At 32.7% G+C, this 14,018-nt stretch overlaps 1 protein-coding gene across 1 annotated transcript in view; it reads left to right on the top strand.

Annotated features, from left to right (window-relative positions):
* Positions 1-8,465: 8,465 nt before the first annotated feature.
* LOC147075627 (uncharacterized) overlaps positions 8,466-14,018 on the top strand; it is a 132,561-nt gene continuing 127,008 nt past the window's right edge. Inside the window, exon 1 of the mRNA XM_085941926.1 lies at positions 8,466-8,870. The gene's annotated coding sequence lies outside the window, so the exon portion shown is untranslated. The remainder of the gene's footprint in view (positions 8,871-14,018) is intronic.

The raw sequence follows: 14,018 nt of genomic DNA, 5'->3' as shown, positions 1-14,018 counted from the left end.
ACACTTAGGCATAGCCTGTATGTATATTACCATTAGTATTGTCACATTAAAATGAAAGTATTGATTAATAATATAATAGGTATTATAATACAACACATTGGTGTCATTTCATAGTATTGCTTTCTCTTACATCTGCTTGAGTTTTGATAATGATATACATTTTATCATGTTTCATTCTCCCAAAACCTTGAGTTTTATTTTCTTTCATTTGATTAAGACGTGCATCAGAAAGAGTTTCTCTTAAAAAAGGCTACATAAAACCTTTATTGTCAGCCTTGACCCAATAATTTATATTAGACGGCGAGAAGGTAGTCTGAGAGAAGGGCCTTTCAGAAAACCAGATTTTAATGAATGGTTCGGGGTCCCTATCAGTTGAGCGATCTCTTTACAAATCCCACGAAGAAAAACAAAAAAATATGAGACTTACGATTTATATCATTGTCAGCGTATTTTTGTTCTTGTTTAATAAACATTATAATATATTTATTTATTTATTAAAAAAAACAATATCGACACAACAAATCAGAATTCAGGACGTTCACAACATGAGATCTAAATTGTAAAAAATGCTGGGTCTAATCAAACAGGTTAAATAAAAATTCATACTTGTGAAAAAAAAAAACTTTTATAAGTACAATAAAATAAAATTTCAAAAAGAAATTACACAGTAGGTACATTACTGAAAATGTCTATGTATTGTTTAATTAACTATTTTTTTTATTCAACGAATAATTCACAAGATTTTGAGAATGTAACATTTCATATATTGAACATACATAACTTGAAAACATCTCAGATACCTATATACCCACTAGAAAAAATCATATTTGAAATAAATACGAAGCTCGACGGGATTTGAACTCGTATAACCACTGGTATCTCGCCAACTGTTGCATTAACCAATGATTATGCTACGTAAAACCGGTAGTCAATAATAACGCGATTTGATAAGCATTTCATATACCTATGACCTACTACTACTAGTAGTAGTTTAAATTTTCGCAATTAGAGAGGACGCTCGTAGCATAATTGGTTAATGCAACAGAGCGCGATACCAGTGGTTATACGGGTTCAAATCCTGTCGAGCTTCGTATTATTTCAAATATGATTTTTTCTAGTGGGTATAATATATTCTCTGAGATGTTTTCAAGTTATGTATGTTCAAATGTCTTTATTTTTGGGGAGCGCATTGACTAGTCTTGCACCCCTCGCTAACGGTGCCTGACAAACTAGACACGAGGAAATTGTTCTGGCCCAGAATAGGTCATGGCTGCGACCACGTAGATAATTGACAGGTGCATATATAATAATTATTATGATTTTAACAATAAATGATTGTTTTGATAGTCATATTCAGAAACGGTTTCAATAAAAGATCAGGCACTCTTACTACCGACCTCGGTAAGATCCAAAAACTTATTAAGTATCAGTTTTTTTCACTATCTGAAGTTTTTATATGGTAGTGATTTAGTTAGGTTAAGCATCTCATCTATGACTGCGTCCTACGTAAATTATGTTTATTTCGCGGGATTCTAAAATACATTTCCTACTAAATTTATACATTTTACCTCAACATGCCAGAAATTTTGTTAGCTATTTCTAGTTTGATTTAAACATTTAAAGGTTTGAGAAACTGTATGGTCGAACATGTCAAACATTGACAAATCAAACCAGCGCTCGAAATGGAAATTTTTACGAACCGGAGCACTTGATAATTTTACGAAAATATTAACACTGTTACTTATCTAATGCTATACATATATGTATTTAAAAAAACGATTTGTTAGATTTTTTTATAATATGACATATCTCGCACAGACGGTCAAATTAATATTTACACGAGGCGGAGTGATAATTTTGGGGATTGTATGAACCGGAACGGCGCTCCAGTGCGTTCCGGTCCATTTCGAGCCCTGAATCAAACTATAAATAGCTAACAAAATTTCTAGCATGTTGAGGTTGAGTTGTTTATATAAATTTAGTAGCAGGTATAACCGTGCATAAACGCATTCAATTTATAATATCTGGAATTATATTACCACGTTTTTCTTAGCTCGTATTCTTGTTTGTCCGGTGGTTGTTTATCCAGTACAAATCTTGCAATCGATTTTTAACTAACTTCCTGACTAGCTAGACATTTGAAACGTTTAGAATATATCAGAACACGATGCCAATGCATTATTTTAATACTTTTAGCCATATTTAAGTAGAATTGAATTCATTTTCAGTTAATTCTGTTTTCTATGAAAAGTTATTTCGGAAGAAATCCGTAATCCAATCCACTATTATTGGTTAGTAAGGGGGTAGTCCTAGTAACTAAATTATTAATATATACATGCGTTACTATGGAAATCAAAATGACATTTCAGTATTCTATATTAATAATTGTTTGTTGCAAAATAGCAAAAAAATAATTTGTTGAAAATTGCCTTATTTGTCCTAAATTATTAATACATAGAATTGTCAAGTTTATACGATTCAACAGAAAATTTAAAAACGTGGTATATACGAAGTTCTTTTTATCTTGTAATCATTATCTGTAATTATATTCGCATATCCTGCGGCGACCAAAAGAATTAATCGTGACGCTCCAATAGATACACCTAGACGCATAGTTTAAAAACCGCTGGCAAATATGGCCTTAAAACCTATCATGAAATACGAATACGTACTTATATTAATTTGATGCAATATTGCTAACTTTGTAAATCTTATATAATATATTTTTATTTACAATACCTAAGTTATTTGGTTTTGTTTCTATATTAATGGGCTCGAATTCAGTCGGCGTCTTTTGTATCCACATCTGTCAAGGTTTCTGATCTTTGTCAGCCTATCATGTTTACAGTGGCAGTCATGATATTAATTTGATGATTGATTATTATGCTGAATGGTGTTCCCCACTAATGGCTGTGGTGACCTCGTATTTTTGCATCCCTGCGTTTTTGCCGCGTCTTTATCGCAACGATCACTTCACAACAAGATCATCTCATAACATTAACATACATTGTAGTCATTATACATATATATAATGGATAATTATACTCTCAAACCCGATCGTGTAAATCGCATAAAAATCAACCAATCATTTTAAGCATAAACCAGAAAGAACAATTAATATAAATATAGGATTGGTAAACGATTTATCGTAGGTCAAATGTTTAATAATTATCACGGTCCACATACAGGACATATTCACTCATGTTATTAATTCGATTTCTCGACTTTTAGCGATCCATGAGATTGGTGTATTCTCGAATTTAAAAATATTATTTGATTCTCCAGAATTCGACATTATAGTTTATTGATTTCTCGAGAACTTGAGAATTCCCAAGAAATGTATTTTTCTTTGGTATTAATTATTTGGATTTCGATGAATTGTGAAAACACTCAATAACAAAGACGAGACCCTTTTAAGGTTTTTTTGACAAAAAAATCGTCTGAATTTTAAATTATCCAAGATTATTATATCAGAATCAAAGACAAGACATTTTTTTTATATTTCTCGTAAAAACATTCGAATATCGAGACTCTTTTCGAGAATTCACTAATTTTCTTATTATTTCTAAAGATTTATTGATACGAGAAACTCGATGATAACTTTTACATTTACATCTATCAATATTATGCAATTATCGACTGTAATGTAGGTACTGTTGAATTATATACGGAACATAGATTTTCATGTAAGTAAATCCTTATGTAGGTAAGTCTAACCTAACCTAACCTAACCTAACCTAACCTAACTTTCATAATATAATAAACATCTGATTGATAAGTCGAGTCCTGGGTCTGGCAAAATTCATATGCTGTTTTTTAATGTGTATTTGGACCCAGAGCATAGAGCTATTAGGTTGAGCATGAAGCTAAGATCTATTTCTCTTCAAAACCTCTACTCAAATGAAAAAAAAAACATATTTAGCTATTATATTGACAATGATAGCTAATTAAAAATATCGGAATGACATTCGGTGTAGGTATCCAACTGTATTTCGGTTGTGATTTTAGAATAATAGAATGGACTAGGTAGGTACCCCATTATCATGTAGGTAGATCGTAGCATGGCTATGAAGATAATATTGTTCTCCTTATCGTAAGATGGCATCAAATTTTAACAATGTGTGATAGGTAGTACAATCAGCATTTAGTTTGAATTTTTAAATGATTGGCCTCCGTTCATTTTCTGCCGAATGAATATCTCGTCATTTTACGTCGACTACTGACTTAGTAAAAAATGTAAGTACCTGAAACACATTCATTTACTCCAGAATATCGTGAAGAAGATGTCTCCAATTGTTTACTCGGGGATCGATCCTCTTCGGTGCGTTTGAAACCCAATTCTGAAGAAAAATAACACTTGGTTTGAGCGATAGGTACCATAGTCAGTGGCGTGCTTAGAGACTTGGAGACCCGGGGCACTAAATTGTGATTCCAACTTACAACTACCAATAACGCTAACGTATCTAATAAAAAAATAGCGATGGATCTAAACCCTAGCCAATTATTATTGAAGACTTCTTCTTCTTAGTGTATAGCTTTTTACGTATAAATGGAGCTCCGGGGCTGGGCCCCCTATCTCCTTCATCTCTTGGTAAATTTGGTTTGGTAAGCTTTGGCTGTTAGTAATTTTTTTTTTTTGGGTGTTAGTTATAACATAGTCGTAGTACGCAGTGTACATACATAATAATACAGCACAACACAAAATAATACAACAGAATGCATGTTTCATCTGCACAGTGTGTATATAATCTTCCACCGATGCTTGGTTGTATCACCCGAGCAGTATTTTATCTAAGACGACAGTGACGACACTTAATAATAGTACCTAGTAGGTTATTGTTTTTGTATAACATAAGTGCGCATTTGTTTACATTGTCATGTTCTTAGTTGCAGAGATTTTGTTATGATTTAGGTAATATGTGTATAGGTACACAATTTGTGAGAAATACTCTTTAAGATGTTGGTATAGGTACAGTAATAATTGTATGACTGGTTTGAACTGTTTCGAGGCCCCCTTAGAAATCTCCTAACGAATCGATTGCGTCATTTGCGCCAAAGTAAATCTTCGCCGCATAAGATTCTTCATGAGGTGCCGTAGGTCGCTATCATAAATTAGTTGACTCGTCAAAATGCATTCGTTAAATGGTTAAATAGTCGGTATACTCCGTGGATTTTGAATCACACTTGTTTTGAACAACGCTTCTCGATCGTTACGCCACTGTGACAGGATGTGGATACGTCCGTGTTGGGTTGTAGATAAAAAAAATATGGTTCTGGCATTCCCACGTACTGTTTTAGAACTACTTGCCATTATGCACAATATTATACATGGTAACTCTAATCAGTTCTAAAGTCTTGCTGTAAATGAGATCATTAAATTCATTTAATTTAATTATATCCAAATATAATGATATCCAAATATAATTACATATATCCAAATATAATAGGTATTATGCGATGTTGGTAGTTATGCGCTAATGTAGAATTTCGGGTGGCAAAAATTTAGGTTAACTGATAAAATGCCACCTAATTCGATTTCCAAACTACATACATATTAAATTGTGATAAATTTACAATTTAAGACTGCTACATTTATTAAAAATATATATGGTTTTTATACTTACTTATCAATACAATTCTAAAAATAGTCATTAGTCATTACGAAATTTTAAATGAAATAATTTGGTAGGTAGGTATTATGCAACCGGAATATCTTAAAATTAAATCGAAGATATCATTTCCTAGCAGCCATTTATTACCAATAACTTGTTTCGCCCACCTACAGAAGTTTGAAAATGGCCGTCAGAATGTATAATATTTACATAATATAATTTTATTACACTTATTGAATATTGACAGGACAAGTGTAGTGACATGTACATAAGTAATCCTTTAGCGAACAGGCGCGGACCTAGGATTTTCTATTGTTCCTTATAATTATAAGACTGATCAATGCACTCTCTAGACACGTAATTATTTACGTGCTTTTTTGCTTACACTTTCTTAAGTGTTGTTTAATTTACATATTTTTTAAATTCTTTATAATATTATTATGTACATATATCTAAGGCCTAAGTGTATTGGAATTTGTTAAGTACATAATGATAGTAAGTATTATCACTATGATAACATTATTATGATAATTATAATATTGTTATTGTTTTCAATTTAGACCTAATCAATTAATTACCTAATTATTGTTATTTTCTCGATGTCAAGTAAGTAAGTTAAGTCCAGTATTTCAATAGTGCCACATGTCAATATAAAATAGAGAAAAAATATACGTATTGTCGAACAAGAACTTCTTGTCCACGTGTTAAAACTGTGAACTAACAAACCCCTCCAGTGCACCAATCGCACTTCCGTTTTCAACTGAGGAACGCCCCAAATTTATCATTTCATTTTACGCTCCCGTGGTGAACGAATCTATCAATTATAATAAAATATGTCTAAAAGGAGAGCCGATACAATAACATTTAAACACGCTTTTAGAATGCGTTGCCGCCATGACAGGTACATACTGAGAAGTCGTCTACATGCGATTACAGCGACTTCCTGTTATCGCTGATTTATTTTTGTCGGACAATATTCGATGACATTATTATTGACAGTATTCGTAACTAATAGCGCCTGTTCACGTGTATGGATTTACTTGCACCAATATTATGTATTTTAAACTACTGCGATAATAACTGTTTGCACGCAAAAGTGCTGATTGTCTCTCCAATCTCATTATTCAAGCGTAAGCGAGACGCGATGCTGTCATTGTATGGTGCTATTTGACAGGTTCAGACAGGTTCGGACAGGTTTGTAGATAATCGGTAAACCTCAAAATATTCTGTGAGGTGTAGTTCGTATTTCTTCTAGCAGGTTCGCCACTATAGTTTCACCATGCAAGTACCAATTATTGCGTGAAAATTCAGAAGCTTCTGAACTATTTTGATCTATGCATGCAACTTGCACGATAATACGTGTTTACCCGTGCATTTTCTTGTTATGGGCGCGATAATACATACTGACAGCAGCAAATCCATGCACGTGTATAAAGCGGTATAAAGCTAGGATCGCTTCACTATTTCAAAATTCCAGAAACTTTCGCAAAAAATATTCTCCCATGATTCAAATAGTAATACGGTTAGTTATCGTTTTGAAAATATTATAGTTTTGTATTCGCAATTCATTTTTAATATTTCTGACTGCACGGACATAGCGATTTGCTGTTTTATGCTGATGGTTATCATATCGATATAAATAATATCGAGACTTGCAACCATCTTTATCATCTATAGTCTAAGATCTGTATCAAACGACCCTTGTCCACGAGAGCTTTTCCATTTTAATCGCAAGAGGGAAAAGAAAGTACATATTGTTATGTTACCTGTTACCGGTAGAGGGTAGAGGTATCGAAAGAAAGTGTAGATATTTTTTTCACATCGCTAACCTACACTACAGTCGTGCCGATGTCTTTATATTGTTTATTATTTACCTACATAATTACGGCAGATTGGGATAACTAGATACTATCTTTTTTTAGGAAAAATATCCACCCTAAAAAATTGTTGATAAGTAAAAAAGGGGCTCCAAACAAGTCATGAAATTATTCAACTATACCAAAATCTAAATATTAAAAAAAAGGATGTAATATCCATTTAGACAAAACAGAACAAACACTCAACTATTAGGTATTCATTAATGTTAAATTTAGTGACGTCCCGTAGAAGTAGGCAGGTCATGCGTTGCTAAGAGACAACCAATTATGACAGAAATTGCGAATATTATAAACCTACATCTTTGATAGGAGATTCTGGACGTTTCTGGAAGAAAATTGCTTACCTACACGCGATTAAATCATGTTTGTATCAAATATACAAAATAAAAAGAATAAATCATTCATACACATTAAAAAAAAAGATTGTTATTTTGTAATATTAGGGGGGGGGGTTCAAAATCAGTCAGCGCCTCAGGCCTCTACGTCATTAAACACTTCACTGGATAAGTTTATCGATATCTCTGTCGATTTTCTATTAGAAACGTATCGATTCGCTGTTGACAGTTTTAATAGGTTGGGCAAAATAGTATTTTGTACCGATCGATATAAGTAGGTACCTACGTTAATCGAATAAATTGATATGTTATTTTATTTAAATTGAGGTGCATACTTTCACAAAGGTCGAATATAAATTACATTTCCCCATTTTTAAATTAAAAAATCTGTCTGAAAGCATTCATCGTCCATACAATACTGTCACAATGTTAGAACATTTTTTGAATGTATGCGCGCCAAGCAATCATCCAACACACTTGTGTGAAAACTTTCTACGATCATTTTTCTACTCGCCTATTCAATGCTGCGTCTCTTTTTGTCTAGTTCGCACGGAGTATAGACGTTTCTTTCTAACAATCTTTTTTCTCATGACCGTAGAGCGATGATCTCGCACGGCGTTCGAAAATCACGAACAAAAATCAGTCACGGTTAAGTCGTCGGTCGGTTGTGTCGCGGTCGCTTTGTACTGTTTTTTTTTGTTTATTTTTATTATTTCGAATAAGTAAAAACATAACATTATTGCTGTTCATTGATTTTAAAACATATTAATAATACTGTGCATCGAATTTGTGTACACAGTGTGGAAACAAATTGACAGAATCTTTTTAACGTATCGATTTGTTTTTGAAACAAGGCGTACTTTTACAATAATAAATATTGTAACTTCTGTGTATAAAACAAATGGTGCGGCTTTAAATTATTCAATAGTACCTACACAAAATTTATTTTGAATATTATAGTTGTGAGTCGATGTTTCCTTAGTGCTTTTAAACTGAAAGCAGATATTGGATAACATTTTGCCCTCACGGATTTGTATTGTCATCATGTAAGTATACATTTTAACCTGACCATTTTAATACTTTCTAATGCTATATTATACATACATTTACCATATAGTATATTATATTTATGATACATAATATTAAAGTTCGGAGACTTCCATCATTAATTAGGTATCTACCTTACTTATTTGACATATTAAATAATAAAGTTCCAATATCTTTGATTATCAAATACCTACCCAGTTTTATAAGTGACATTTCTTTGCGTTTCGACAGGGGCGTAACCAACATTTTCCAAACATACAATAGGGGCTGAGTTGTAGATTTGGTATTATAATCATGACCCCACAAAGGGGGGACTGACAGGGCTCTAGCCTGGGGGCCCGGCGTGGCGAGTCGACCAGATAAAGTGATATAATTACACATCACAAATCCTCTCTACTAGTAAAAAAGGCGCTATTTTCCTTTGATAATGCTATTATTTAAAATTATGTGTTTGTACGATACAATTTTTGTTTGTGTATACTCGACAATTCCATATTTCAAATGGATGTAAGTATTAAAATATAAAAAAAAAACACTAGAAACATACCTACATCATTTGGAAAAAGCTACTGTGGAGCATCACTCTGCCTTTATCCTTAGCGATGGGTAGGGGGGCCGCCAAAGATCCTAGCCTGGGGGCCCGCTTCAGGATGTGGGGCCATGATTATAATAGTACCTATATTGCATGAGACTTTCACAGTTTTTTAATATTGTTGTCACCATGACGTGCTATTAAATAATGCTCAATAGATAATGTGTGTTATCATATAATATCATGAGAATAGCCTCTGCAATGAGTTAGAAATCTGTCGAGGAAGGAAGAAGGAACGACATAAGGGAACTCAGAAATAATGGAAACTGAAACCTAGTCACAGGCTACCGATCACAAGTGTGGAAGAATATGAGGTAAACTTAAACACGTGTCAAGAATACGCTTGTCCTTCGTTCTGACACCTGCTCTCGGTTTATGGACTGACGCTTATTCAATATTGGTGTATTTAAAGGTTTATTTGTTGCAACACACGCTATTGCATGTCTATAATGTGTGGTTCATTTTCGTAGGACACTTACACATTCAAAACCCTGCGTCATAATGTAGTGTATTGGGGTATAGCCTATCGGAGTTCTATTTATTAATCTGTTCCGTGGTCAGTCATCAAAAAATACTCACCCATTTCCGAACTTTTTTTTCTATATGAGGCGAAATACGTATTTAGAAAATGCACTGACCACACACTGTGTAAACATGTTTGCGGGATTTTTTACTTTTTCATCGGATGTAAAGGCGCGTGGGCTTGTGGAGTATAATTGTATGCGGGAAAGTGTGTGCCGGTCTATATTAGGATTTATTTTTCGAGAGGAATAGGTACCTATTTAAAATGTTTGTAAATAGTTTTTATATTATAAGTAGGTACCTAAATCTTTTAACCATTTTTTATCAAATATGGCGAAGGTGACCTTCTTGTATAACGTCTTTGTTTTTTATTCATTGTCTATCAGAATTCTGTTTGCTAGAAGATCTAGATAGGTATTTATGAATACGTGTGATGCTACTTGACAAATACACTGAGGAAGGAAGAAGAATAAGGAACACAATATAAAGTCACTCCAAATACCAACAAACATAGTAATTTTAAATAGGTAACCATTTATCAATTGACATAAAAATTTTGACTTTCAAACAAATACGTAATCTAAGTAATAATATTATGAAGATAGGTATTTGGGTAAATTTTCACTAACTTATACCTTATTAGTAACTTATACCACTAATTTTGGAGCATAGATAGATTGAAAATGGGTTGATTTTTAGTATGCAATTTGCATTTTACTGGCAGAATTGTAGTGCGCTATTGTGGGTTATGATTATGAAACAATACAATAAGATGAACCACGATTCTCGGTGAATTTTGTACCTCGTATTTTTGTATAGAAACCATTATAGAAACACCACATCTGTTTACTTCTATACTATTACTTATTAGCGTCAATTTATGCTTTATGGCGTTCATTGTTTCATTAAAAGTATTTTTGATGAACAACCAGAGGAGGTCTCGGTGACCATTACATCAATAACGAGTAATCATTGGTCAATAACATTATATATTGACCTTTTATTATTGTAGTGCATTGCTAACACACATACGTATTAACAGAATTAAAGAAATGAGGTCGTTCTTCGTTCTGATGTGATAATAATGGCCTTAAAAACCCTATTCACACAATTCACTAAGCTAAATGGATGGTTGGCATGTTTACATGCAAACTCTATTGAGGTGAGTGAAATGTGAAATCATCTCCGACTCGAAGCAGTCTTACCTAAATGAACAACTCACATCAGATGAGACACGCGACACGTGAATCATTGGGATGAGACACCAACGTGGACTTTGCAGTCCGGAAAATTCATTGACCAAATTTTTAATGATTGTATTGCAGATACCAATATTTGAACATGACATTTAAAATAAAACGACATAAGATCTACGATGACGGAGGTCATTACAAGGAGACGACAGCCATGTCATGCTTAAGTTTATTGACGATTTTTAGCTTATAAGCAGCGTTGCCAACTTGCAAATAAGGGCAATCTAGCTTTTAAAAGAACTTTTTGTAAACAGTTTAAAATTTCACATGCAATATTACATACACATGCGCAAATATTCTAAACACAATGCTGCTATCGGCGGCTACCGATAGTAGTTTATCATTTTTATGTATTGAGTACTTACCTCTTATAATAATTGTTACAATAAGTAAAACTGTTAAAACTGAAAAAGTTAACACAGCCAAGAGAGGTGCTGTTAAAACATAGCACTTTTTGACAGTCCAGACGGTTGACCATAAACCCGGGGTAGTTTATCATATTTATGCATTGAGGTAATATAATTGTTAAAATAAGTTAGCTCTGTAAACTGTCAAGACTTAAAAAGTTAACACAGCCAAGAGAGGTGCTGTTAAAACATAGCGCTTTTTGACAGTTCAGGCAGCTAACGATTAACCGCCTCAATACTACCCTCGAAAGCCCCCGTTAGTAGCCTTATGTATGAATTGATGCGCAGATTTGCATGAAAGTCACCATGATTTCCGTTTTCTAGTTTATATTTATTGATAGTTACAAAATCAAATCTTCTTCAATCTTTGTTCACGTGAAAACAATGTTCAACATTATGGCATATTTTAAAAATTCCGCTTAGACATTTTTTCACTTTGAGAACATATTTTTCAGTACATTTACGTTTCTCTCTATGGCATATTGTTTACGTTTACGACTAGAGTTTATCACAGATTGCATCTATTCCTATTGGCCGTGATGGCAAAATCACTTTATACATACACTATTTTATTACTATAATTCTATTCATATTTCAGTCAACCTTGGTAACATAATTATTACTATCAGGCCTTTTTGATTTTCCACTGTGTCATGTTTGTGACGTAGGGCCTTATAAATCAGTTATTCACTAACTGACTAACGGAAATAAAACTGTCTTTTCTTAGCGAGATATATACCTACGGTAATTTATTTATGGCTGGATCTAAGGGTTGGACATTTTAGTGATTCTCTTCTTTTGAGATAGATTTTTATATTATATTTTTTTTCAAACATGATGCGACCTTGTTACAATGTTTTGTGTAAAAAAACACAATTGAATATATCAGATTTGATAACGATAATACCACTATCAGGTAAATAACAATAATATGATTATTGCTAATGCTATTACCTACTCCTAATTGTTATCAATGAATTATGTATTATTCATTCATTACCAGTTTTGTTTTACAGTATTTTTTACTACTTACCTAACTTTTACTATAGTGATATTTTGTATTTACTAACTTAATAATTATTGTATTAATAATTTTACCTTCTTATAAGTATTTATATCACTTGTTTTGTATGTTTTTTGATGTATACCAACATGTATTCTGCAATGAATACTACTGACATGACGTATTACATTATTTGTATAAATAATAAGTAAATTTCAATGTACCTACATATTATTTACTATTTATGTAGGTACCCTATTTCTTGACATTTAATTTTTTGCTTGAACAAAGTTATGCAGTCATCAGTGACATTCATTATTTATTCAGCCAATTTTAGAAGAACACTTATCTAATCTAAATAACTCTACGTACTAAATCACACCTACCATCATATTATTATGAAATATATAACTGCATACTTTTTACTAATGCATTTCCTGTTTATGGAGGAAAAAAACTACTGGAATGCAATGTCATAAATTCATTTAGGCGTATCTATGGCGTGTCAGTTTTTATTATGTTACATTTTATTATGTATGTAAAAAAGATTACATCACATGTAATGATTTACACCAAAAAATCCTGTGAAATAATAATAATTATTATAAGTGCTCGAATAAAACTTTCGAAAAAATAAAAGAAGCTTTTTATGACCACTTTCTTCTCGACTATTTTTGTATGCTTGCAAATTTATCGTCCATACAAATTCTTACGGCCATCATTGACCCCGCTTTATCGACCAAGTATGAATACAATTTCAAATGAATACACATTTTACAAATAAAGATCCGTTCGCTGGATCGATTAAAAGTAATATTAACCGTATGAATATGAGGCTGGTTTATAAGTGGGTATGTAGGTACCAACTCTCATACGCACATGAACTTGTATGGCAACTTTCGAGACGTTCATATTATTATTAATGCACACAACTTGACCAACACATTATCAGCGTAATCAATGGGTAAGTTTAGTGTGCATACACTCGCATATAATTTTTAAAATCAACTATTCACAGTAAGTAAAAAAGCACACACTGTTTTCATAATATTTGGAATACATTATTTTACTAAACAAAAGAAGGATGTGTTAAATTTTAAAATTGAATATGGTAATTTGCCTAAGCCTCTTTTCAAAGAAAACCCAGGAAACGTCCTTGGATCAGACGCGAACACCGAAATATGGTTTGTCCATTTCGAAAAAAATAATATAATAATTTATCATTGCATTTAGGGGCGGGGTTAACAAAATCTAGCAGGTACCACTGGCTTCCACACTTACCCTGCACTTTTACATTTACGTTCCCCATACCCAGACACTCCGCACTTTGAGTCTAGCGATAAACACCTGCGCATCTATTATATACACAA

The sequence above is a fragment of the Rhyacophila brunnea genome, unplaced genomic scaffold, assembly GCF_057557595.1.
Source record: "Rhyacophila brunnea isolate RB1 unplaced genomic scaffold, BYU_Rbru_1.0 scaffold_14, whole genome shotgun sequence".
Lineage (NCBI taxonomy): Eukaryota > Metazoa > Arthropoda > Insecta > Trichoptera > Rhyacophilidae > Rhyacophila > Rhyacophila brunnea.
Note: the sequence above shows the minus strand (reverse complement) of the source record. Positions and strands in the feature narration are given on the sequence as shown.